The 25,532-nt window shown below is 34.3% G+C and overlaps 1 long non-coding RNA gene across 2 annotated transcripts in view; it reads left to right on the forward strand.

Moving 5' to 3' along the window:
* The window catches only part of LOC116551329, a 113,855-nt gene that overhangs the window by 63,636 nt on the left and 24,687 nt on the right, over positions 1-25,532 (forward strand). The window contains exon 1 of one of the 2 annotated variants that reach the window (XR_004268853.1): positions 20,571-22,308. The exons of the other annotated variant lie outside the window; for it this stretch is intronic. This is a non-coding gene — a long non-coding RNA (uncharacterized LOC116551329). Of the gene's footprint in view, positions 1-20,570; positions 22,309-25,532 lie in introns of those variants that run through there. 2 annotated transcript variants of the gene reach the window in all.

Below are 25,532 nucleotides of genomic sequence, written 5' to 3' on the forward strand. Positions count from 1 at the left end.
GAAAAGATGAATGGAATTTAGTTCTCTTTTGTGAGCTCTAAGAGGAAAGAGAAAGGACACAGTAAAGCTTTTATTGATCCAACTCCAAATCCAGTGTGTCTAACTAGGAAATTGTTCATTCAGATGAAAGCCAAAAAGCATCTCAGCCTTAATATGGCTGAGACAGCAAAATCAATTCTGAACACAGCAGCTCTGTTTAGTGATTGTTCAAAGGAGCAAAAAAAAACCTGTATAAATTAATAAATGATATTAAGAATAAGAGATATGTAGCTTATGATATCATATCCCTTTTATGATATACCAAAAGTGAAATAAGTGCTTTTTTGCTGGTAAAATAAAAATGACTATTTTCTTAATCCATTAAAAAGAAAATATCATCTTACTAAAACAGTGGTTCTTCTACAATGGTTATTTGGAATATCACAATTCATTTATGTCTGTGGCCTAACCTTTCTTTCCAAAGACAGGATGGATTTATTCTCCATCAATTATATTTTATCCCATTTCTATAAATTATTCTTGTGCATATTTAAGAGTAAGTCTTCACCAATGTTTTTTTATGGGGCTAATTTTGCCTACTACTAACTTCCAAAAAGAACATAATGCAATATTTAAATGGTTTTCTATGGCTCATTCTATGAGTAAAGTATTTTAAATGATTGATTGCATGATGTTATGAATAAAAAATACCAATAAACACTTATTTCTTAATAGATTCCTTGAACAGTGGATCAGAATTTGTTAGTCATTGTCTAACTTCCATTATTAAAAATATGCTGGCTTCACATACACGCACTATAGCTTGTTTCCATTGTATTTCTCTTTGTTATTCATGTAGTGATAGATAAGATCTTGATTTAGTTTTTGTCAATCAATATAAGCCTTTGAAAATATTGTTTTCTAATAATCACTTTCTCATACTGAATATGTCATCTTACCTAATTTATTTTTCATAGTAATGTACTAGATTCTCTGATATTCTTCATGTAATGTCTATTAGGGAATAGGATAATTATAGAAAATACTTTTCTGTATTAATAATGAAATATGTACAGCTTGGTAAGTATTTCAGATTTCAGTATAAGGTAACCAATATCACTTAACTATTTGTTAAATGATGAGTTTATGTGTACTAGATGGAACTTGTTTTCTAGATGCAGGTACCTTTTTATTTCAAGGAATGAAGACTTACAGGCCACATTCTGGAATACTGTATCAATAAAAAAATCATAATAACTAATCAAAATGAAACACAGGTTTATATTGTATGCCATATTTATTTGCTTACTTGCATACATTTTTTAAAATAACAGATTATCTTGCCAGCTACTTAATCTAATGCCCTGTCCAAAATCATCACTATAATTGGACTGCATCTGGACTATTCTGAAATGTACATCCTGTGATCATTATTACGGTTGAAATAATTGATTTGATTGCTGTCACATAGGTTCTGTGGCCAGGTACAATTGTATTGTGAGTCATTATAGAATGTAATTTTATATTAATCTGTTAGGAATTATGAAGTACATGTATAAATTCATTTTTTCTAAAAAATGATCTTTAATTTTTGTGGGTAGACAGTAGGTGAATATATTGATGGGGTGCATGAAATATTTTGATACAGGCATACAATGCATAACAATTGCATCAGGATAAATGGGGTATCTGTTACTTCAAGCATTTATCCTTTGTGTTACAAACAATCTGAATACATTCTTTTAGTTATTTAAAAATGTACAATTAAATTATTATTGACATCATCTCCCTGTTGTGCTATCAAATTACTAGCTCTTGTTCATTCTTTCTAATTATTTTTTGTACCCATTAACCTTCCTCACTTTCCCTCACCCCTTCACTACTTTTCCCAACCTCTGGTAACCATTGTTCTACTCTGTATCTCCATGAGTTTAATTGTTTTAATTTAGCCCCCATAATTATAAGTGAGAACAGGCAAAGTTTGTCTTTCTGTGCCTGGCTTATTTCACTTAACATAATGACCTCCACTTCCATCCATGTTGTTGCAAATGACAGGACCTCCTTTTTATGGTTGAGTCATACTCCATTATGTACATGTACCACATTTTCTTCATCCATTATTTTGTTGGTAGACACTTAGATTGCTTCCAAATCTTTGTTATTGTGAATAGTCGTGAAATAAACATAGGAATATAGATATCTCTTCAAATATACAAATTTCTTTTCTTTCGAGTAGCCTAGCAGCGAGATTGCTAGATAACAGGTACCTCTATTTTTGTGTTTTCGGAACCTCCAAACTGTTCTCTATAGTGATTGTACTAATTTAGATTCCGCCCAACAGTATCTGAAGGGTCCCCTTCCTTCACATCCTTGGCAGCATTCATTATGGCCTGTCTTTTGGGAAAAAGCCATTTGAACTAGGGTGAGATCATATTTCATTGTAGTAGGGTGAGATCATATTTCATTGTAGTTTTTATTTTCATTCCTCTGATGATCAATGATGTTGAGCACATTTTTATATACATGTTTTCCATTAGAATATCTTCTTTTGAGAAATGTCTATTCAAATCTTTTGCCTATTTTTAAATTAGATTATTAGATTTTCTTTTCCTGTTGAATTGTTTGAGCTTTTTGTATATTCTGATTGTTAATCTCTTGTTAGATGGAGAGTTTGCAAATATTTTCTCTTATTCTGTGGGTTGTCACTTCACTTTGTTCATTGTTCCCTTTACTGTGCAGAAGCTTTTTAACTTAATGTGAACCCATTTGTTCACTTTTGCTTTGGTTGTCTGTGCTTGTGGGTTAATAGTTAAAAAGTCCAGAAGAACTCTGAATTACCAGATAGAGACTTGATCTCTCTCCTTACTTTCTCCCAAACATACAGAGTCTCTCCCTCTGTGCTGATGAGCTTCCTGGAGCTGGGAGAGGGATACAAAGTGCCCCTGTGGCAACTGCCACTGAGACTCTGCTGGGATAGACCTGAACCCAGCACAGCACTGGCCCTCACCCAAGGCCTGCTATAACCACTACCTGGCTACTGTCTATGTTCACTCAAGGTCTTAGAGTTCCACAATCAGCAGGTGGCAAAGCCAGCCAGACTTGCGTGCTTCCCTTCAGGAACAAGTTCTCCACTGCCCTGGGTGGATGCAGAGATGTTATCTGGAAGCCAGGGCCTGGAGTCAGAAACCTTAGGAACCTACCCTCCTGCTCTATTCTACTGTGGCTGACTTGGAATCCAAGCCACAAGACAAAGTCTTTCATACTCTTCACTCTCATTTCCACAAGCAGAGGAGTCTTTTCCCAGGGCCACCCACACCACAGGCCCATAGCGAGTACTGCCAGGCTAATACCGATGTTCACTCAAGGCCCAAGGGTGTGCAAGTTACTAGGTATGGGACTCACCCTTCTGGCCCAGGGTACGCCCAGAAATGCCCTCCAAGGGCCAATACCTAGAATCGAGGACCACAAGTGCCTGCTTTGTGCTCTACCACACTTTGGTCGAGCAGGTACTTAAACTGATTTTTGTTTCTTATGAAGGTGCCTTTTTTTGTGTAGATGGTTGTTAAGTTTGGTGTTTCTGCAAGGAGGACAATCAGTGGAGGCTTCTGTTGGGCCATCTTGCTCTGCCTCATGCCCCCCAACATATAAATTCATTTTAAAGTTCATATTGGCATTTTTATTTCAAAGTAAGTATTGTTTTGCTTTTTCAATTTCTACTTTATACTCCAGTTATGAGTTCCTTATCACTTATTGCACTATTTATTAATTTAAAAAATTTTTTGATTTTGCTCTTGCTTCTACTTGGAACTCCCTTTATAGATTCTTTTGGGATGTTACTTGCCAGTTCAGATGTTATGTTATCCAGGAAATATTAAAGTTCTGTGCTAGAGCCTAGACTCAGTACTCCATTAGCTGGAAATATTTCCATGTAGCAGATCATATTTAAGTGATACACCATTGTTCCTATTTCATCTATCCACTCCTCAAAGCCTGTGACTACTTTAATCAATTTCATATCTCAGTGCTTATAACAAGGCCCATCCATAAATGTTCTCAGCAACTGTTTTGTTTTTATTCCTTAGTTTTACCATCTTTATTATAAAATAAAACACAAATACAGAAAGCCATACAAAATAAATATATAGCTTAATGAGTTATATTATGTTGAGCACAACTGTAATTACTACCTCAGTTACAAAGTTGGAATGATACCAACTGACCAAGAACCTCTCTCACTTGCCCCATCTCAATCATCACTCTCTCCAAAACTAACAATTAACAGTGATTGACTTTTTGTTTTTCTTTATATGTGGTCAAATAAGTATTCATTCTTAGACTTTATAGTTAACTCTTGCTAATTTTAATTTGATATGTCTCTTAATCTACAGGTTCTCCATTCATTTATTACTTTTTCTTACAAATTATTTCTACAAGAACCTGGGCTGTTTGACCTATAATATTTCCCATATTCTGGTTTTGCTGATTTTAAAGGTTTAGTTAGTGTAGTTCAATACATTTTTCTGTTCTTTACTTCCTGCAAATTGGCATCTGAACGCAGAGGCTTGGTCAGACTCAGATTTGAATGCTTTGGCAGGTTTATAGTTGATGGGGTTTTCACATTTTTACTTTTTTATGTTCATAGTCATTGATGCTCAATTCCAAAATTTGTTGATTTATCATAGGTTGAAAAAAGATACCATTATTTTTATTTGATTGATTCAAATATGTAACACTGCTTTTCTTCATTTATATGTTACTCATTGATACAGTTAGTATATGAAAAATAAAACAAATGCTCCATTTTCTTTTTCATAGTTATCTAGGTAGTGAATTTATTCTCCAAAATTGGCCAAGGTGATACATAAAATGGCATTAATAGTTCTACAAATATCTACATATTTAATATTAACCACCAGTTCTTATGTCAAAATACTTTTTTTTATTATTGAAAGTTCATTTTCTAGTAGATACCTCAGACAGACCCATATATGCAGTATTTCCTGAAGTCTTGCATGTTATAACAGATTTTCTATACTCTTGTTCTTGATACTTAGTTTTAAGCATATAAATTCTTCACTTGATTTTTCTTTCCTTTGCTATACTGATAGCTTACTCTGTTCTGCTTTAAAGCTTTTCTAATGACTATCTTATATTTTCCTCTTATAAGTCACTTGATGTTTTCCTATAGTTGATCACATAATTTTTACCATTTGCCTTAAGGGCTAGTGATTTTTTTAGAAGGTATTTGAATCCTTGAAATCAGTTTAGTGAGAATCAACACTTTTGGGTTTTATTTCCCATGAACATAGCATGTCACTTCATTTTTCTAGGTCGTCTTGATTTCTTTCATCAAATGTTTTATAGTTTTTAGCATATATAACCTGCACATATTTTGTTAGATTTATATAAAATATTTCACACTTGTTGTAATTGTAAATGGTACCATTTAAAAAATTCAATTTCCAATTGTTTACTGGAAGTAGGTTTTAACACAATTAATTATTATATATTAACCTTTAATGCAGCAATGTTGCTAAATTCACTGATTAGTTCTCTGACCTTTTTGTAGATTCTTTGAGATTTTTAAATGTAAACTATCACATATGCAAAAATAGAATTTTTTTCATTGAATCTGGGTGATTGGGTTTCACTTTCTTGCACTATTGCATTACCTACAATCTCCAGTACAATGTAAAAGGAGTAATAAAATCACATATTCTTATCTTAATGGCAATCTTAGAGGAAAGCATTCAGTCATTGACTCATTAAAAATGTTGTTAGCTAGCAGAATAGACCAGGCAGAGGAAAGAATCTCAGAGATTAAAGACTAGTTCTTTGAATTAACTTGGTAAAAAAATAAAGAAAAAAAGAATTTAAAAAATGAATGACAACTCCAAAATATATAGAATTATGTAAAGAGATCAAACCTATGACTCATTGGCATCTCTAAAAGAGAGAAAAAGAGAACAAGCAACTTGTAAAACATTTGAGGATATGGTCCATGAAAATTTTCTGACATTGCCAGAGAGGTAGATTTTCAAACTCAGAAAATTCAGAAAACTCCTGTGAGAAACTATGCCAGAAAACTATCACCAAGACATATAGCCATTAGATTCTTTATGGTCAACATGAAAGAAAATATATTAAAGGCAGTTAGAGAGAAAGGGCAAGCCATCTACAAAGTAAACCTGATCAATCTCATTGTGAGCCTTTCAGCAGTAATGCTACAATCCAGAAAAGACTGAGGGCCTATATTCAGTATCTCTAAAGAAAAAAAAATTCCAACCAATAATTTTATATCCAGCCAAACTATCCTTCATAAGCAAAGCAGAAATGAAATATTTTTCAGAGAAGCAAATGCTGTGTGAATTTGTTACCATAAGATTTGCCTCACAAGTGGTCATAAAGGGTGTGCTAAACATGGAAATGAAAAGCTTACTAGCCACCACAGAAACACCAAGTAGACCATTGACACTATAAAGCAACTACACAATGAAGTCTTCGTAACAGCCAGCAAACAACACAATAATAGGATAAAATTATTGCATAACATTAACCTTGAATGTAAATGGGATAAACACCCCACTCAAAAGGCACAGAGTGGAAACTGGATAAAGAAGTAAGACCCAACTGTAGCTATCTTTAAAAGATTCATTTCACATGTGAGGACATCCATAGGCTCAGGGTAAAGGGACAGAGAAAGACCTATCAAGCAAGGAAAGCAAAATGGAACAAGGGTTACTATTCTTGTTTCAGACCAAACAAACTTTAAACCAAAAAGGATCAGAAAGAACAAAGAAGGACATTATATAATGATAAAGGGTTCAATTCAACAAGAATACTTAACTGTCCTAAATACATACTAACCCAACACTGGAGTACCTAGATTCATAAAACAAGAACTTAGGGGACTACAAAGATACTTAGATAACTACACAATAATAGTGGGAGACTTGAATACCCCACTGACAATATTAGACAGATCATTAAGACAGAAAACTAACAAAGATATTTAGCACCTTAACTCAACACTTGATCAAATAGACCTAACAACATCTGCAAAACACTCCACCCAACCAAAACAGAATATACATTATTCTCAGCTGTGCATGTCACATCCTCTAATATTGACCACATGCTCAGTCATAAAACAATTCTTAACAAATTCAATTCAAAAAAACCCTGAAATTATACCATTCACTCTCTTGGACCACAGTGCAATAAAAATAGAAATCAATACCAAGAAAATATCTCACAACCATACAATTAAATGGAAATGAAACAATCTGCTTCTGAATGACTTTTGAGTAAATAAGAAATTAAGGCAGAAATCAAGATGTTCTCTTTAATTAATGAAAACAAAGAACATACCAGAATATCTGGGACATAGCTAAAGCAGTGTTAAGAGGAAAGTTTATAGCACGAAATGCCCACATAAAAAAGATAGAAAATTCTCAAGTTAAAAACCAAACATTACACCCAGAGGAACCAGAAAAGCAAAAGCAAACCACCCTAAAACTGGTGGAAAAAATGAAATAACCAAAACTAGAGATGAACTGAATGAAATGGAGATGAGAAAAATCATACTAAGGATCAGTGAAACCAAAATTAGCATTTTTTTTTTTTTTTTTTGAGACAGTCTTGCTCTGTCGCCAGGTGCCAGGCTGCAACCTCTGCCTTCCGGATTCAAGCAGTTCTCCTGCCTCAGCCTCCTGAGTAGCTGGGACTACAGGCGCACGCCACCACGCCCAGCTAATTTTTGTATTTTTTAGTAGAGATGGGCTTTCACCACATTGACCAGGATGGTTTCAATCTCTTGACCTCATGATCCACCTGCCTTGGCCTCCCAAAGTGCTGGGATTACAGGCGTGAGCCACCGCACCCGACCAAAAGTTAATCTTTTGAAAGAATAAATAAGACTGATGGACCACTAGCTAGACTAACCAAAAAAAAAAAAAAAAATCCAAATAAACATAATCAGAAATAACAAAGGGAACTTTACCACCAGCCCCTCAGAAATACAAAATCCCTCAGAGACTACTACAAACACCTCTACGTACACAAACTAGAAAGCCTAGAAGAAATGAATAAATTGCTGGAAACATACAACCTCCCAAGACTGAAACAAGAAGGATTGAAACCCTTAGCAAACCAGTAATTAGTTCCAAAATTGAGTCTGTAATAATAATTTTTTAAAACCCTAAAAATTAGAAAAAGGCCTGGACTCGACATTCACAGCCACATTCTACTAGATGTATAAAAAAGATCTGGTACCAACCGCTTTGAAACTATGTCAAGAAAACAATGGAGAAGGGAGTCTTCTATAAGAAAGTCTATGAGTCTAGCCTTATTCTGATGCCAAAACCTGGAAGAGACACACACAAAGGAAAACTTCAGGCCTCTATTCCAGATGAACTTAGATGCAAAAATCCTCAACAAAACTGGCAAACCAAATCAAGCAGCACATCAAAAAGCTAATCCACCAGGATCAAGTAGGCTTTATTCCTTGGTTGTAAGGTTGGCTCAGCACACACAAATCAATAAACATAATTAAAAACTAAACCACATGATTATCTCCATAGATATAGAGTAGGCTTTTGATAAATTTCAGTATCTCTTAATGTTAAAAAAAATCCCTCAGCAAACTAGGCATAGAAGGAACATACCTCCAAATAATAAGAGCTATCTATGACAAACCCATAGCCAACATCATACTGAATGGGAAAATGTGGGAAGCATTCCCTTTGTGAACCAGAATAAGGTAAGAATGCCTATTCTTACCATCACTATTTGACATAGTACAGACGTCTTAGGGCAATGAGACAAGAGAAAGACATATAAGGCATCTAAACGCCGGGCGCGGTGGCTCACGCCTGTAATCCCAGCACTTTGGGAGGCCGAGGCGGGTGGAACACGAGGTCAAGAGATCGAGACCATCCTGGTCAACACGGTGAAACCCCGTCTCTACTAAAAATACAAAAAATTAGCTGGGCATGGTGGTGTGTGCCTGTAATCCCAGCTACTCAAGAGGCTGAGGCAGGAGAATTGCCTGAACCCAGGAGGCGGAGGTGGCGGTGAGCCGAGATAGCGCCATAGCGCTCCCCAGCCTGGGAAAAAAGAGCAAAACCCCGTCTCAAAAAAAAAAAAAAAAAAAAGGCATCTAAACATGAAGAGAGGAAGCCAAGCGATCTTTATTCCCAGATTATGATTCTATACCAGTTAAATCCTATAGCCTCTGCCCAAAGGCCCCTATTTCTGACAAAAAACTTCAGCAGTTTAAGGATACAAAATCAATGTACAAAAATCAGTTAAATTTCTATATAATAGTAACATCCAAGCTGAGAGCTAAATCAAGAACTCAGTCCCATTCACAATAGCTACAGAAAGAAAAATACTTAGAAATACAGCTAAGGATGTAAAAGATCTCTGCAATGAGAATTATAAATCATTGCTGAAAGAAATCAGAGATATCAAGAACCAATGAAAAAAAAAGCTTTCCATTCTTATGAATAGAAAGAATCAATATTGTTAAAATGTCCATACTCCCCAAAGCAATTTTCAGATTCAATGCTTTTCCTTAGCAAACTACCAATGATGTTCTTCACAGAATCAGAAAACAGTATTCTAAAATTCTTTTAAACCAAAAAAAGAACCTGAATAGCCAAAGGTATACTAAGCAAAAATATCCACCTTCAAACCATACAACAAGTCTGCAGTAACTAAAACAGCATAGTACTGGTACAAAAAATGGACACATAGACCAATGGTATAGGTAGAAAACCAAGAAATAAAGCCACACCTACAATTATCTGATCATTGACAAAGCCAGCAATAACAAACACTATTCAATACTTGGTGCTTGGATAACTGGCAAGCCATATGCAGACGAATGAAATGGGACCCCTTCTTATACCATGTAAAAAAGTCAACTCAAGGCATATTAAAGATTTAAATGTAAAACCTAAAAATATAAAACCCCTGGAAGAAAACCTGGGAAATACCATTCTGGAAATCAGCCCTGGCAAATTAATGATGAAGACTCCAAAAACAATTGCAATAAAAATAAAAACTGACAAGTGGGACCTAATTTAACTGAAGAATTTCTGCATAGGAAGTTACTAAGAGAGTAAGCAGACAACCTTCAGTATGGGAGAAAATATTTGTATACTATGCATCTGACAAAAGTCTAATATCCAGAATGTATAAGGAACTTAAACAAATCAACAAGACAAAAACAACCTAAAAATAGGCAAAGACATAAGCAGAGACTTCTCAAAAGACATACACATGGCCAACAAGCCATATGAAAAAAAAGTTCAATATCATTAATCATTAGAGAAATGCAAATCAGTACCTCAGTGAGATACTATCTCACACCAGTCAGAATCGTTATTATTAAAAAGCCAATAACAGATGCTGGTTAGGTTGTTGAGAAAAAGGAATGCTTATACACTGCTGGTGGGAATGTAAATTAGTTCAGCCACTGTGGAAAGCAGTCTGGATATTTCTCAAAGAACTTAAAATATAACTACCATTTGACCCAGAAATCCCATTACTGTGTATATACCCAGAGGAATAGCAAGTATTCTACCATGAAGACACATGAACACATATGTTCATCACAGCACCATCCACAACAACAAATACATGGAATCAACCTAGATACCTATCAATGGTGGACTGGATAAAGAAATTCTGTTATGTATACAGCATGGAATACTCTGCAGCCATAAAAAAGAAATGATATCCTTTGCAGAAACATGGATGAAGCTATAGGTCATTATCCTAAATGAATTAATGCAGGAACAGAAAACTACCACGTTTTCTCACTTATATATGAGAACCAGCTTTGCATATTTCAGAACAAATTCAACTTGGTCATGATGTAACACCATTTTTATTTTGCTAAATTCAATTTACTACTACATTTTTGAGGATTTTGTATCTATGGTTTTGAGAAGTATTGGTATAGTTTTCTATCTGTTAGTATGTTTGGTTTTGGTATCAGGATAATTATGACTTCATAAAGAGTTGGAAAATGTTCTCTTCAATTTTGTGAAAGTTTGAGTACAACTTGTATTACCCCTTAAATATTTGATAAAATTGCCCAGTAAAGCATCTGAATTTGTTGGTGTTGCTATTGATAGGATTTAACCATAAATTCAATTTATTTAATAGATACAGGATTATTGAAATTTTCAATTACTTTTTGGTAGTTAGCATCTCTCAAAGACCTTTTCAATTTAAGTTATTGTCTTTATGGTCATAATGTTATCTATAATATTTCCTTATTCATCTCCTGTTACCTGTTGGATGTGTAGTGAATGACCATGTCCCCTATTTTATTTCTGACCTTACTATGTCTGCCGTCTGTTTTTCTTGGTCAGTTGGTCTGGTATAAAGTTCATTTACTTTACTGATGATTTCAACAGACCAGGTTTTGGTTTCATTCACATTTTTCCTATTTCTTTCTATTTTAAATTTTACTGATTTCTACTTTTATCTTTATTACTTCCTTATTGTTGTTTTCTTAAGTGTAATTTACCCACTTTTTTACTTATTTAACAATTTTAGATAATTTGACACTTTTTTTCTAATATAAATGTTTATGCTATACATTTTCCTCTGAGCAATTCTGTAGCTTCATCCCACAGATTTTAATTAGTTATGCATTAATTAATTATTTTCATTTTAAGTCTATTTTAAACATTTTCTAATTTTGGGGGGGACTACTTCTTTGACACATTAGTTAGACTTTTTATTCCAAAATATTTGATGATTTCCTGTCTTTGAGTTATAAATTATTTCTATTCTGATAAGAACAAACTTTAACATTAATTGCATTTTCCTTTTTTTGGCTTAAATTATTATCTATCTTGGTGACTATTTTATATGTACTTGAAAACAACGTATATTTTTCTGTTGGGAGGAGTAACCCAATGTCAAGGAGCTCATTTGTTGTCTACTTATTCTATAAATTACTGAGAGAGGAGTGTTGATATTGTCTTCAACTATAAATATGCTTTCACTCCAATAATTATTTTTCCTATGTAATTTAAAGCTCTCTTTTTAGATGAGTACACATTATATTATATCTTCTTTTTGAATTGTACCCTTAATCATTACAGCTTTGCATTGTGCCATCTGGTTTCTCTATTAATTTTTATGTGGAGATTGAAGAACTCTGTCTTTTCAAAATACTTTGGAAAGGTTTTCACATGAATAAAATTAGCAAGGGTATTGTAAGCCTATAAGCTGCCTTTTTGTGAACTAGAGAAAAGAATTTCCTTTCACTGCACACATTTTCAGATACGTATTTTGGTAAGAACATAATTGCTTTGTGTGAATTACGAAAAAAAGTGCCTCTTTTTCTAAAGAACCCATCTTTCATGCACACAACTTGTTGTGAAGCATCGGACTAGATATTTGCTCCTGCTCAACCTGAATCTAAGTGCTCTTGTGCTTTAAAGAAACGCACAACCATGCATATCTAAATGCAGTGGCCCTGGTGATTACTCCCAGTCAAGATATTACAAATAGTTTATGCTCCAATGTTATATTCTCTGTGACAGACTCATAATAATGATACATAAAGTATGAAAAGGAACACTAAAACGTCTTAGGTAGGATCAAGCATAACATATACAATGTTGTGGCCACAAATGAAATAGTAATTTATGAGAGTAAGAAAAATTCATGCATGTACTGTACAACCAGCATCCTGTGGTAGTCAGGAAGTTACTCCTGCAGGGTCATATGAAGTAAGCGTTCTAAGTGAGATGGTAGATGTGAGCCAGGCTCACTGCATGAATACAACGATTTGATTGGCAGTGTTCCCACCTCCCACCTGTGAAAGAAACTTGAAAAAATTCTCCCAGTTGCTTTCTGGCTCTGTGGGCTACAGGAAATGGCGAGCTTGGGGACACAAGAGGAAATAAGGCAGGATCACCAACAGAATCTGAAATTTATTTGCTGTTGGCTCAGAGTCTTGATATCTGCAATACCTATAATGTCATTTCGTGGCAGAAAAGATCACATTTTTATTTTAAGATATAGTCCTAGTCTGTGGATCTGAGGATAAATTTCTGTGACCCTACAGGAGTGTACTCCTAGTTTTTTCTGCTTGCCTCTAGATATAGAGTACAGCAAGCTCTTAGCTTATGCTTATTTATCATTTTACAGCTTTATTTTTGGAACTTTGGAAACTTGTTTATGTGAGTAGTACATTAAAAATGATAATGGCATTATGTTTATGTAGGAAAATGTTCTATTTCTTAAGAGATGCATGCTGATGTATTTGATGTCATGTAAGAATGTCATGCAACATGGTTCATGGCAGACATTGTTGCAAAGATGCAACAATGTCTGCAACTTCCAGATGATTTACAGAAAAACGTATTATCTATTTATAGTTATTGGTCTTTCTATATCTGTTTATCATCTTTATCACCATCATCATATATCTATTATCTATAGAGACAAAGATAAATCCAGATGAAGGAACATAGATGTTTATTATAGCATTCTTGTGTATATTTTAACATTTTCAAAATAAAATGTATAAAGTAGACAAAGTTGGACCTGTGAAGTCTCTGAACATACTGTTTTTGTTTGTTTGTTTCAATTTTCTGGTCACAATCCCACTTTCCAGGATAACCACATTAAAACCTTTGTAAATATAGTAGCCTTCTTTTTCTATTGTTTCAGTGATATGAGAAGCCCAAAATGATCAAGTGACTGTTTCAGCCTCCAGTTCACCCAAGTGGCCATTATGCCCCCTGTGCAAGTATTCTCAATGGCGTGTACTCCACCAACAGAAGACAAAGTTTAATGAGAGGAAGAAATGCTTTATGAATGGGTCATTTGTGATTATAGCTAGAGAAATCCTTGGAGCAGTGCAGCCTTACCATGAGAGGAACAATGTGCATCAAGAACTGACTTAAAGCCTACATCATATCTTAAAGGATCAAGCCCTCAAGGTCATGCCATCCAGACTAAGATATATTTAAATATTCAGTAGACCATTCAACATTTTCTAAGGCCAGCTATTGGGTGAATAAGCTCCACATCAGGATTTTGTGACCTCATTGCTTTTGAAAAAGAATGAATTTCTATATCAAAAATCATGTTGCATAGAACACTAAGACCATAAAATGGCAATTAGAAATTCATTGATGGTGGTGTTTGCAGAAGCATTGCAAGCATGAGAGTCAAATTCACAACCTAAGTGTTGGTTTAGTGAAGATAAATTCCAACATTTTCCCACAGGAAGATGTCCAACAGAATAAAACTGCCATTGACTAATGCCCTTCGTGAAATTGTGGCTTAGTGTTGATCTCTGTTATTTTGGTAGGTTGGATGATAAACAAGAGTTGTAGTCAGATATCCTTTTTGAGAGGAAATCAATATTTTTGTTTCCATGTATAATCTCCATCTGTGCCTCCACAGCTACTGTGTACATTAGCTCATTGAGCAAGTGACTGGGCTAGCTGGGCAAAAAGGCAAGTTGTTATTCATGGAATATATTTTTCCATCTGATGGATAGAAGTCTTTATTACAGTGGATGTCCATGGGTAAACATCTCATTAGACACAAGTATTCTTACACTTTGTGCTTATTCCAAGATTCTATCCACATACTATTTGCCAGAATTCTATGTCACCAATTCTCTAATCTTATTTCCATGTTCTTTGATATTTGAAATATTTGTTAGCCACTCCCAATAACTGATATAGTTGATGTAGATCTATCTCTAGACTTCATTTATTCGAGATGAAGTGAACAATCAGTTATCTATTATTATTTTTGCTCATAAGGAATGTTTACCTTCACTACTGTCTTTCAATTCCACCACTGAAAAACTATAATGCTGCAGTTGTTTACCTCTGACTGGCACCAGCAAAGGTTCACAAGAACAAGAGGACAGGTTGAGAGGCCATAGGTAATGGTTGTGGCCAAGACGTTGATGCAGCAGAAGTGAGTGCCTTGTGAACCTATAATACCTGGTTATGTGACATGCCTGTGTTTCAAGACCTGCTTGAATCCAGTCTTGTAAATGCTACTTTTTCTTGATAATGGAGTGCTGTTGTGCACATCCAGATTTGCAAGTTAGTATTTCAGACAACATCCAGTTCATAATTGGCATTTTAGTTTACATGATTAATTAGTATACCATTGCCCACCATTTATCCTCTGTCAGGCATAGCAGTTTTCAAGGAGGTGATGAAAAAGTTTGAAAACCACTGCTTTTGGAGGACCATAAAGACCTGAGTGAAGGTAACTTTCACTGAAAATTGAACCTGCTGCAGAGGGTTTTTTTTTTTTTTGGTACAAATTTATGGGATACATGAGAAATTCTGTTACATGTATATAAAGCATAGTGATCAAGTCAGAGTATTTAAGGTGTCCATCTCCTGAGTATGATACATTCTTGTTAATATAGTCACCCTACTAAGCTATTAAACATTAAGTTTATTCCATCTATCTTACTGTATGTTTGTACTCCTTAACACAGTTCTCTTTATCCTCCTTTCTCCCCTTAACCTTATAAGTCTGTTATCTATCTTTCCACTCCACCTCCATGTGATATAACTTTTAGTACCCACATATGAGTTAGAACATACAATACTTGTCTTTTTGTGCCTGTGTTATTTCACATAAGAGAATGACCTCCAGTTTTCATCCAAGTTGCTGCAAATGACATGATTTCATTCTTTTTGTGACCAAGTATAATTCAATTGTGTACATAGCAATATTTTCTTCATCCATTCATCTATCAATGGACATTTAGGTTGATTCCATAAGCTTGCTATTGTAAATAGTGATGTATAAACATGCAACTGCAGGTATCCTTTTGATATATTGTTTTCTTTTCATTTGGGTACATACCAGGTAGTGAAGATGCTGGACCAAATTGTAACACCATTTTTAGTTGTCTGAGAAACCGATATTCTGTTTTCCACAGTAGCTGTACTAGTCTACATTCCCACCAACAGTGTACATAAAAGTTTCCTATCCTTCACATCCTCGCCAACATCTATTATTTGTGTTTTTAGTAATAGACTTTGTGACTAAGGTAAGATGATATTTCATTGTGGTTTGATTTTTATTTACCTGATGATTAACGATAATGAGCATTTTTTCATATACCTATTAGCCATCTGTATGTTTTCTTTGAAGAAATGTCTATTCACATCCTTTGCCTACTTGTTAATGGTGTTTCTTTTATTTTTTTCCTGTTAATTTGTATTGCTTGTATATTCTGGATATTAGCCCCCAGTCAGATAAGTACTTTGAAAATATTTTCTCTCATTCTACAGATTATCTTTTTAGTCTGTTGATTATTTCTTTTACTATGCAAAAACTTTTTAGTTTAATTAATTCTCATTTGTTTATTTATTTTTCCCTATGCTTTTGAGGTCTTAGTCAAAAATTCTTTGCCAAGACCAATCCAGGAGAGTTTTCCCTAGGTTTTCTTCTAGTATTGTTTATAGTTTTTGGTCTTATGTTTAAGTCTTTAATTCATTTTGATTTAATTTTTGTATATGGTGAGTTAGACGTCCAGTTACATTCTCCTGCATATGGTATCCTATTTTCTTAGCACTATTTATTGAAGAGGCTTTCCTTTTCCCAATGTAAGTTCTTCTCAAATTTATGGAAGATCAGTGGACTGTAAATATGTGACTTTATTTGTGGATTCTCTATTCTGTTTTGTCTATTTTTATACCCCCATGCTTCTTTAGCACAGGCTTGCAATATATTTTGAAATCAGGTGATGTGATGTCTTTAGCTTTGTTCTTTCTGTTCAGAGTTGCTTTGGCTATTCATGTTCCTTTTTGGTTCCATATGAATTTTAGAGTTTGTTTTCTAATTCTGTGAAGAATGACATTGGTATTTTGGTAAGATTTGCATTGGATCCTAATATTGCTTTGGGCAATATGATCATTTTGACAATAGTAATTCTTCTAATCCATGAACATGAAATAATTTTCCATTTGTCTGTGTCATCTCAATTTCTTTCATCAGTGTTTTGTAGTTTTCCTAGTAGAGATCTTTCACCTTCTTAATTAAATTTTTTTCTAAGGTGTTATTTTGTAGTGATTGTAAATGGAATTGCTTTCTTTCTCAGCTAGATTATTGGCATTTAGCAATGCTACAGGTTTTTGGATGTTGATTTTTTATTATGTTCCTTTGCTGAATTCATTAAAATCTAAGAGATTTTGGTGGAATCTTTAGGTTTTTCTTGGTTTAAGATTATATTTTCAGCAAAGAGAAACAATCTGACTCACTCTTTTCCTGTTTTGATTCCTTTTAGTTGTTTCTCTTGCCTAAGCGCTCTGGTTAGAACTTCCAATACTATGTTAAATAGGACTGGTGAAAGTGTACATCTTCGTTAAGGAACTGATTTTACTTTTTATTGGTTTTATTGTTAAGGAACTTAAGATTGAATTAATAATTGAGTAAAAAAAAATCACAGTAAAATGTAATACACATTATCTACAGAATTCAAAGAGGTCTACCAAAGACTCCTAAAAATTCAGTGCAAGATGTAACAACTCTTAAATTATTTTATTGTAATAAAGTGTATATGACTTGTAATTCACCATTTTAACCACATTAAAAGATATGATTTAGTGACACTTAGTACATTCACATGTTATGCAACCATCACCACTATCTAGTTTCATAACATTTTATCTATCTCAAAATATTTTCCAATTTTCTTTATGATTTTAAAAATTTGACACATAAGCTGTTTAACAGTGTGTTGTTTCATCTTTATATATTTGTAAATTTTGTAGTTTCTTTCTGATCTTATTTCTGGTTTCATTTAACTGTGACCCATAAAAATACTTTATATGATTTTAATCTTAAATTTATTGAGACTTGTTTTTTGACCTCATATATGGTATATTCTGAAGAGTACTGTATTTGCACTTGACAGGAATGGGTATTCTGCTGTTGTTGGATGAAATGTTTTATATATATATATATATATATATATATATGCATATTTCTGTTGGGCCTTAATAAGTTTTAGTATTGTTCAAATTCTACATTTTCTTAATAAACTTGTCTAGTTGTTTTATCATTTATTAAAGTGGATAATTGAAGTCTTCAACTATTGTAGAATTGTCTATTTCTCTCTTCAATTCTGTCAGTGTTTCTCAAATACATATATGAAAATACATTTTTGTATATTCACAGTTGGGTCACTGGTTTAGTTATATATAAATATTATATTTGTTTATAATTGTTATTATCTTCATAATGGATTGACCTTTTTATCAATATATAATGCTTGTCTTTGTCTCTTGTTATGACTTTTAACTTAAAGTCAATTTTATCACAGAATAGTCATCCAAACTCTCTTTTGGCTACTATTTCCATCAAATGTTTTTTTCTTTCAAATTATTTGTGTCACTGAGTCCAAAGTGAGACTTGTAGATAGCATATAATTTGATCGTTAAACAATTTCTTCCAATTTCTGCATTTTAATTATAATTTAATCTATATATATTTGAATTAGTTAGTTACATATAAGAACTTCTGCCATTTTGCTATTTATTTTCTACATGTCTTATGTCGTTTTTATTTTTCATTTCCTCTATTACTGCCTTCTCTTATGTTTACTTGATTTTGTGTTGTTAATCATTTTCCTTCCCTTTTTATTTCTTTTTGCATATGTTTTTAGCTTTTTTCTTAGGAATTACCATGGATATTACAAATAACATGTTAAACATGACAAGTTTGAATTGATATGAACTTAACTTCAGTACTATATAAAAGTCGAAACTCCAATGGGATTGGAGGTACTACACAAAACCTTTGGAATTCCCTTAGTTTGGTGTGTCACTTATCACATTTGTATTCATTGTGTGCCCAATAATATAAATTTGTAGTTATTTTATACATTAAAATTATATTGAAAATTAAAAGGAGAGTTACAAATCAAAACTACAATAACACTACTCTTTGTATTTGTTCAAGTAGTTATCATTACTGGAGATCTTTAATTCTTCATACGGTTTCAAGTTACTGTTTATTATCTTTTCATTTCAATGTCTCTTTATCATTACCTTGCAGTACAAGTCTCCTGGCAACAAACTTCCTCAGCTTTTGTTTACCTACACATATCTTAATTTCTTACTCATTTTAAAGGAAACTTTATCAGATATAAAATTCTTAGTTGATTGTTTATTTCAACACTTTAAATATATCATCCCACTAGCTTCTGTTCTCCATGGTTTCCAATGATAAATTGGCTGTTAATCTTAATGAGGAATCCTTGCACATGATGAGTCATTTCTCTCTTGCTGCTTTCAAAATGTTCTCTTTATCTTTGCACAGTTCAATTACAATTTGTTTTATTGTGAATCTCTTCAGGTTTATTAATTTGGAATTTGTTGAGGTTCATAAATGTGTAGATTGTTGTCTTTCATATAATTTTGTATGCCTTCATTAATTTTTTCAAACATTCTTTCCACCCTTTTTGCCTCTCTTTTCTCTCTGAGACTCCCATGATGCACATATTTGTATGCTTGATTGTGTCTTATTGGTCCCTTAAATCTATTCATTTTTCTTTATTCTTTTTTATTTCTGCTCCTCATACTGGATCATTTTTATTGTCCTATATTTAACTGCTACTTTCTGTTATGTGCCCAAATCTGTCTTTAAACATCACCTCTTCTAGTGACTTTTTAAAAAATTTCAGTTTTTATAATTTTCTACTCCAGAGTTTCTGTTTGGCTTCTGTTTGTAATTTTCGTCTCTTTATTGATATTTTATATTTTGTGAGAAATCCTTTTTTTTCCTTATTCTTTGTCCATAGTTTCTCTTAGCCCCTTGAATTTAGATGTGGCTATGAAACATGCCTTAGACAACTCAATGTGAATGGGAGTTATGTGTGACAGTTCCAGGTGAATGCCTCTAAGATCCAATGTGCAATGGAAAGGGACAAACCTCACAGAGTAATGAGTCGAAGTGTGCAGAGAACAATGCACAAAGGAGCTATGTTCACAGAGAAGAATTTGCCTTTTTATGGAACATTCTCCTCCATTAGGGTATTTGAACTGTGAAATGTCTGCATAGTATATTTCAGAATTATATATACTCTAATCTGGTGTTTATTCGCTGCCTCTCCTTTTAAGGAATAAGATTAATTTTTGAGGTAATCTTGTTAATATTTCTCTATTTTATATCAGGAGTGTGCAGGCCAAAAAACATGTCTTTTGAGTTCATTTTTTGTTTGTTTTCACTCCAAGGCAGATGCCGTGATGTTTAGTGGTAGGAACAGGTAACATTCTGATCAGGTAATAGTGCTCTGTGAAGTGGGGGACCGGTACTAAATGAGCTCTGTATCTACGGAATTCTCTAAATAAATTGGGTGGCTTGGCAGTTCACAATTTTCCAAGTCAGTAAAAGCCAGTTTTGAATGTAATGCAGAATGCTTTGTATTATCTCCTAATGAAAGACTATCATGAATCATACAGAAGTCTTTCTCTGCAAGCTTGATGCTATGAGTGTGGATGGGACTTTTAGGCTGTCTCCTTTGAGTGTATTTTAAATGCAGGAAAGAGCGATCCAAATATTGAGTAGTAGAAGCTTAGATTGGGGTTAATCACAATTATATTTCAGCTCTCCTCTTTTGGTGTGTGTTAAGATTGCCTTCCCTTTCTATGTGTATGCATATAATGTACATCTTTTAGGAGTCATTTAATTATTCACTATCATCCTGTTTTCCTACCACAACAATTGTGAAAACAAATGTTGAAGTAAGCCTCTATCAGATTGATTCTCTGTATGATATGCATTGATGATTTGTATAATCAAGACAAACTTTTCTAGTATTAAGACAGTAAGGATTGATGTATTTTGTACAGCATCTTAAACAAGGCAGTACTGGCATTTATAATACTTAAGGGGGAAACTAGTATCCAATAAATGCATCCAAATAACACTCTCAGAAAGGTATAGTAAAGGAGCCGGTGGTGAGAATTGAATCTATTAAAAAACAGAATCAAAAGTAAATACTGGCCAAAATTATGGCTTAAAAAGAGAAAATAAACATTGGAAATCTCGATACTATAAAAACAAGAACATCACTAACATGAGATAAAAGAATACCAAGAGAGTTACTATCTTAATATTTTAACAGGAAGGAAAGTGAAATAATGTACACATTAAAACATGTTGCTAAAAATGGTTAACTTTATAATATTTAAGATGTTATCTCTTTTGTTGATAAAACATTCATTTAAAGTCTGGAAATTATTTATTTTTAATTAAATTTCCCTTCTGTTAATTTCCAATAAAGTAAAACTTAAATATGTTAATTTAATTTTTACTGTAATGACATGTGTACTGTATTTTAGGCCTTATAAAACCATGTTTATCCATTCCTTAATCTTTCCACCTAACCACATATCTGCCTTCTGCCCATCTGTCCTTCTATTTGTATACCCATCTAACTATACATAGTGATATAGAGATATGCCTGAAATGTTATTCATATTTAACTCTAATAACTTATAAGAGGCAGAATTTATAGTAATACTTTCTTAGATGTTTGTACTTTTATGTATTGAATGTCTTTTGTCTTTTTTTTCAAGATTATAAAATTTGAAATCTGAAAATAAAAGACAAATTTCTTGACCTCAAGTGCCTTACAGAAGTAACATAATATCAAAAGTTCCTGTCATGTTTTAGTTTCTCTTTCATAATTTTAACCTACTGGAAAAAGGGATTTTGCAGGGAAGTAATAAGATCTGTTAGACAGGAATCAGATCCAGTGTTTTAATGGTTTGATAGAATACATGTAAATAATATGAGAAGAGACTCTGGGAGAGGTAGAAGCACATGTTTGAAACCACATAGTAACTCAGCCCTTGAAAATAATTATTCTCTAAGGCTTCAAGTTCTTTTTATTACACATCCAGTTTCTCAATAAATACATCCATATTTTGAATCATTGGATGCAGGAAATCAAATTATTACTAGTGTGGTGATTAAATTGCTCTATCCATCTGCTAGTATATTGTTATTATTCTTTGAGCTTTGCTTGATAATAACAAAAATTATAAATCACTTGTATTATATCCAGGCAATGATTTATAAAATCTTGTAGAAAAACAGTGGATGCTTGAACTTGATTTTTCTGTCTTAAAAGCAAAACAAAATACTAAATGCAATATAATCAAGTTAAATATTGGAGTATTATTCAGAAATGATGGTGTTCAATGATGTCTCCACATAGCTGGACTTTTTCTTGGATGTTCTTTTAATATTGAATCCACAGAGATTTCTGGCTTCATGGATGGCCAAACACTGGTAAGGTCATGGTGTTCACTTAATTAGTATGACTCAGTCTACTCCCAGAATAATTTTAATATTTTAGATGCACTTGTCAATCTTCTTTATTTACTAAGAATCTTTGTTATTTTAGAATGGACTATTTCTAAAGTTACAGAACAACAACTGTGGTTATCATCTAAAAATCAGTTATTTCTAAGTTATTTGTATGATATACAAAAAACTGATAAGACTGAAATAAAAAAGATATGGTAAAGTTATGTTAGAATCTAATTCTCATTTGCTTCCTATATCAATGTTAAATAAAATGAAAAGCAGCCTCATTGTAAAACCAGCCTTTCCACTTTCTTATTAGTATAAACGGAACTAAGCTTTATTTTAAAAATCTTTAAAATATTAAATATTTAAAACTTTAATATCTTTAAAATATATAAATATTATTTGAGTGCTTTCTAGTTATACAAGGTAACATGTAGGTGGTCTTTCCCCTCGAAGCATTCGCCATCTAGCACTGTTTCTTCACATAAATAACAAAAACATGCTTTTTTCAAGTTCTCATATTTTTTTTACAGAGTTTATTCAGTTTTTCATGGTGTATTTTTAAAATAATTTGTTTAATGTCCACCTTTACTGCTAGACTCTAAACTCCATGTGAATGAAAACAGCGTACATTTTGTTATTGGTCATATTCCTAGTGCCTAACATAGTGATGAGAACATCACTGACATTCTATATAGAATTCATGACTGACTCATGCAGATTGCGTGAATTGTTACAAGAGAGGTACTATATAAAGAAAGATTATTAAGGAAGTATAAATTACTGTGTAGAATCTGTGCTAGTTTGCTAGTTTGGAAAAGTGGTTCAGATTTAGACAACTTGAAAATGGAAGAGAGAGAATGGATAGGCCTAAAAAGAATAGCATGTTCAATGTTTTGAGGCAACTCAGGAGGAATATATATTTATGAAACAGTAACTCAGGGCCACTAGAACCCGTTAGGAAGTCGGAGTGTGAGGTGGCAGTGAGACCTTGGAAACAACACCTGAGTCAGATTATTAGAAAACTTAAGGAATTTTAAGTTTTTATTTAATAAGTGTTGAGAAAATTTGGGAGATTGCATAATTTTGGTTAAGTGGCTAAAATAAATTACAGTTTAGTCATCATACATTTTCCCAACTTAAAGAAAGAAAACGTTAGTTAAAGGCAAAAGAAACTTTTTAAAGATCAGGAACTGTACAATTTACCCTTAGTAAGTAGAGTAACTTGCATAGTTACTAGTATGTTTTAGGCATTGGGCATATATTCCTGATTATTTGGTCATTTAAATGTGTTAACTGAAATAATATTCTGAAAGTGGTGAAGTGATTCTTGCTTTGTACAATAGTTAGATAAGATGTAGGTAACTAAGTAAATAGATACGAAGACAATAACTTGACAGTCATTAAATGAATAATAAAAGTTAATATATACATATGAACAAAAAACACAACCAATGCACACACTTAACCACACACACACACAGGCATACCCACAGAAGTACACATTCGTGCATACAAAAACGTGCACACATACATAAACACACATGCAGACATCCACACACATGTGAGAAAGACGATAAAGTATTAGGATCATGCTATAGAAAACGGACAAGGCCAGGCACAGTGGCTCCCAGCACTTTGGGAGGCCGAGGCAGGTGGATCACTAGGTCAGGAGTTTTGAGATCTGCCTGGCCAACATGGTGAAACACTGTCTCTACTAAAAATACAAAAATTGGTAGCGGTCGCCTGTAATCCCAGCTACTCAGGAGGCTGAGGCAGGAGAATTGCTACTCAGGGAGGCAGAGGCTGCAGTGAGCCAAGATTGCTCCATTGCACTCCAGCCTGGGTGACAGAACAAGGCTTTGTTTCAAAGAAAAAAAAAAAAAAAGCCCTCACAGAATATCAAGGGAAATAATATCAAAAGGGCAGGCAAAGAACACATGAAAGAGGATTTGAAACAAGTTAAAATAAAAAGTTCACTCTGTATGATGAAGGGTTCACCCTAAGCTGATTATCACGTTGTAGACAGATTTCTCAAACTCATATTGTGCATTGGCAAATACTTACCCGTCATATACTACCTACACTAGAATCTGAGCCTGGGGACGGTTGGCATATAATATTTACTAAATATTATAATGTTTATTTTTTTCCTTACAGAATTGAATGTCTGTTTTAAAGAAAAAAATATATAGTAAAACAAGAAACACAATCCATTGCCAGAACCCAACATTAAGTATACTAACAGTTGAGTTTTAAAAACATTTTCATTCTCATGTTAAAATCTATAGAACAGGTGTTTCATACCCACTTGTTGGGGCAGCAATCTCTGAGGTGGGCGGCTTCACAGGTGAGTCCACTCCGGGTCTTAGAGTTTGCAATTAGTCATCGGCGCCGCCGCCACCGCCGCAGCAGCTGGGCAGCCACCTCAGCCCGAGGTGGAGGAGGGGAAGCCGGGAGGAAAATGGTGGCCGTGGCTGTAGCGGCGGCGGCGACTGCAGCGTGCCCAGAGAGCAGGGCCCCGGCCAGGCCTGGCTGTGGACGGCACCTGTCCCCAGCAGCGAGGCTGACACCGAACTTCTCCCGGTTACGGCCACTGAAGCGTCTGTGCCCTACTGTGAGGCCGACGCCCAGCAGTCCGCGCCTCAGGCCGTGCAGCTGCCGCTGCCGCCGCGGGACGCTTGCCGGTAACATGGAGGCGGCAGGGCCGGAGCTGAGGCTGAGGGGAAACTGCCTGTGAGGGAGACGGATCTGGGGCAGCCGCACCTCTCAAGAGTCTGACCTTTCACCCCTTTACCTGCACTGCGGCGGAGCAACCACCAGCTCCTGAGTAGCGCGAGGAGACGCCGCTGCCTCAACTGCAGCACCTGGGCTCATTCAGCCGACGGTCGGTGGTGACTCCTTGGTGTGGCAGCTGACCCCGGGCTCGGAGGTGCAGGTCATAGTGCATTGAGGACGCGCTCATCATGTCGTCCTGCGCCGGTGAGAAGCTCTTCTCCGGGGTCCTCCTGGATATGTTCAAAAGAGACCATGAAACATTTGGTACCATAGCCCAACTTTTGGTAGGAAACAAATACAGCCGTTCTGGTGATGCCGTTTGGGTCCGCATCACTATGACAGTATTCCCCAAAAGGGACTATAAAGATAACCCGGAAGCTATGGAGCTTCAGCAGCATACATTCCAAGAAGGGACAGAAGTCAAG

Source organism: Sapajus apella, unplaced genomic scaffold, assembly GCF_009761245.1.
Source record: "Sapajus apella isolate SASKATOON/1434 unplaced genomic scaffold, GSC_monkey_1.0 scaffold9, whole genome shotgun sequence".
Taxonomy (NCBI): domain Eukaryota; kingdom Metazoa; phylum Chordata; class Mammalia; order Primates; family Cebidae; genus Sapajus; species Sapajus apella.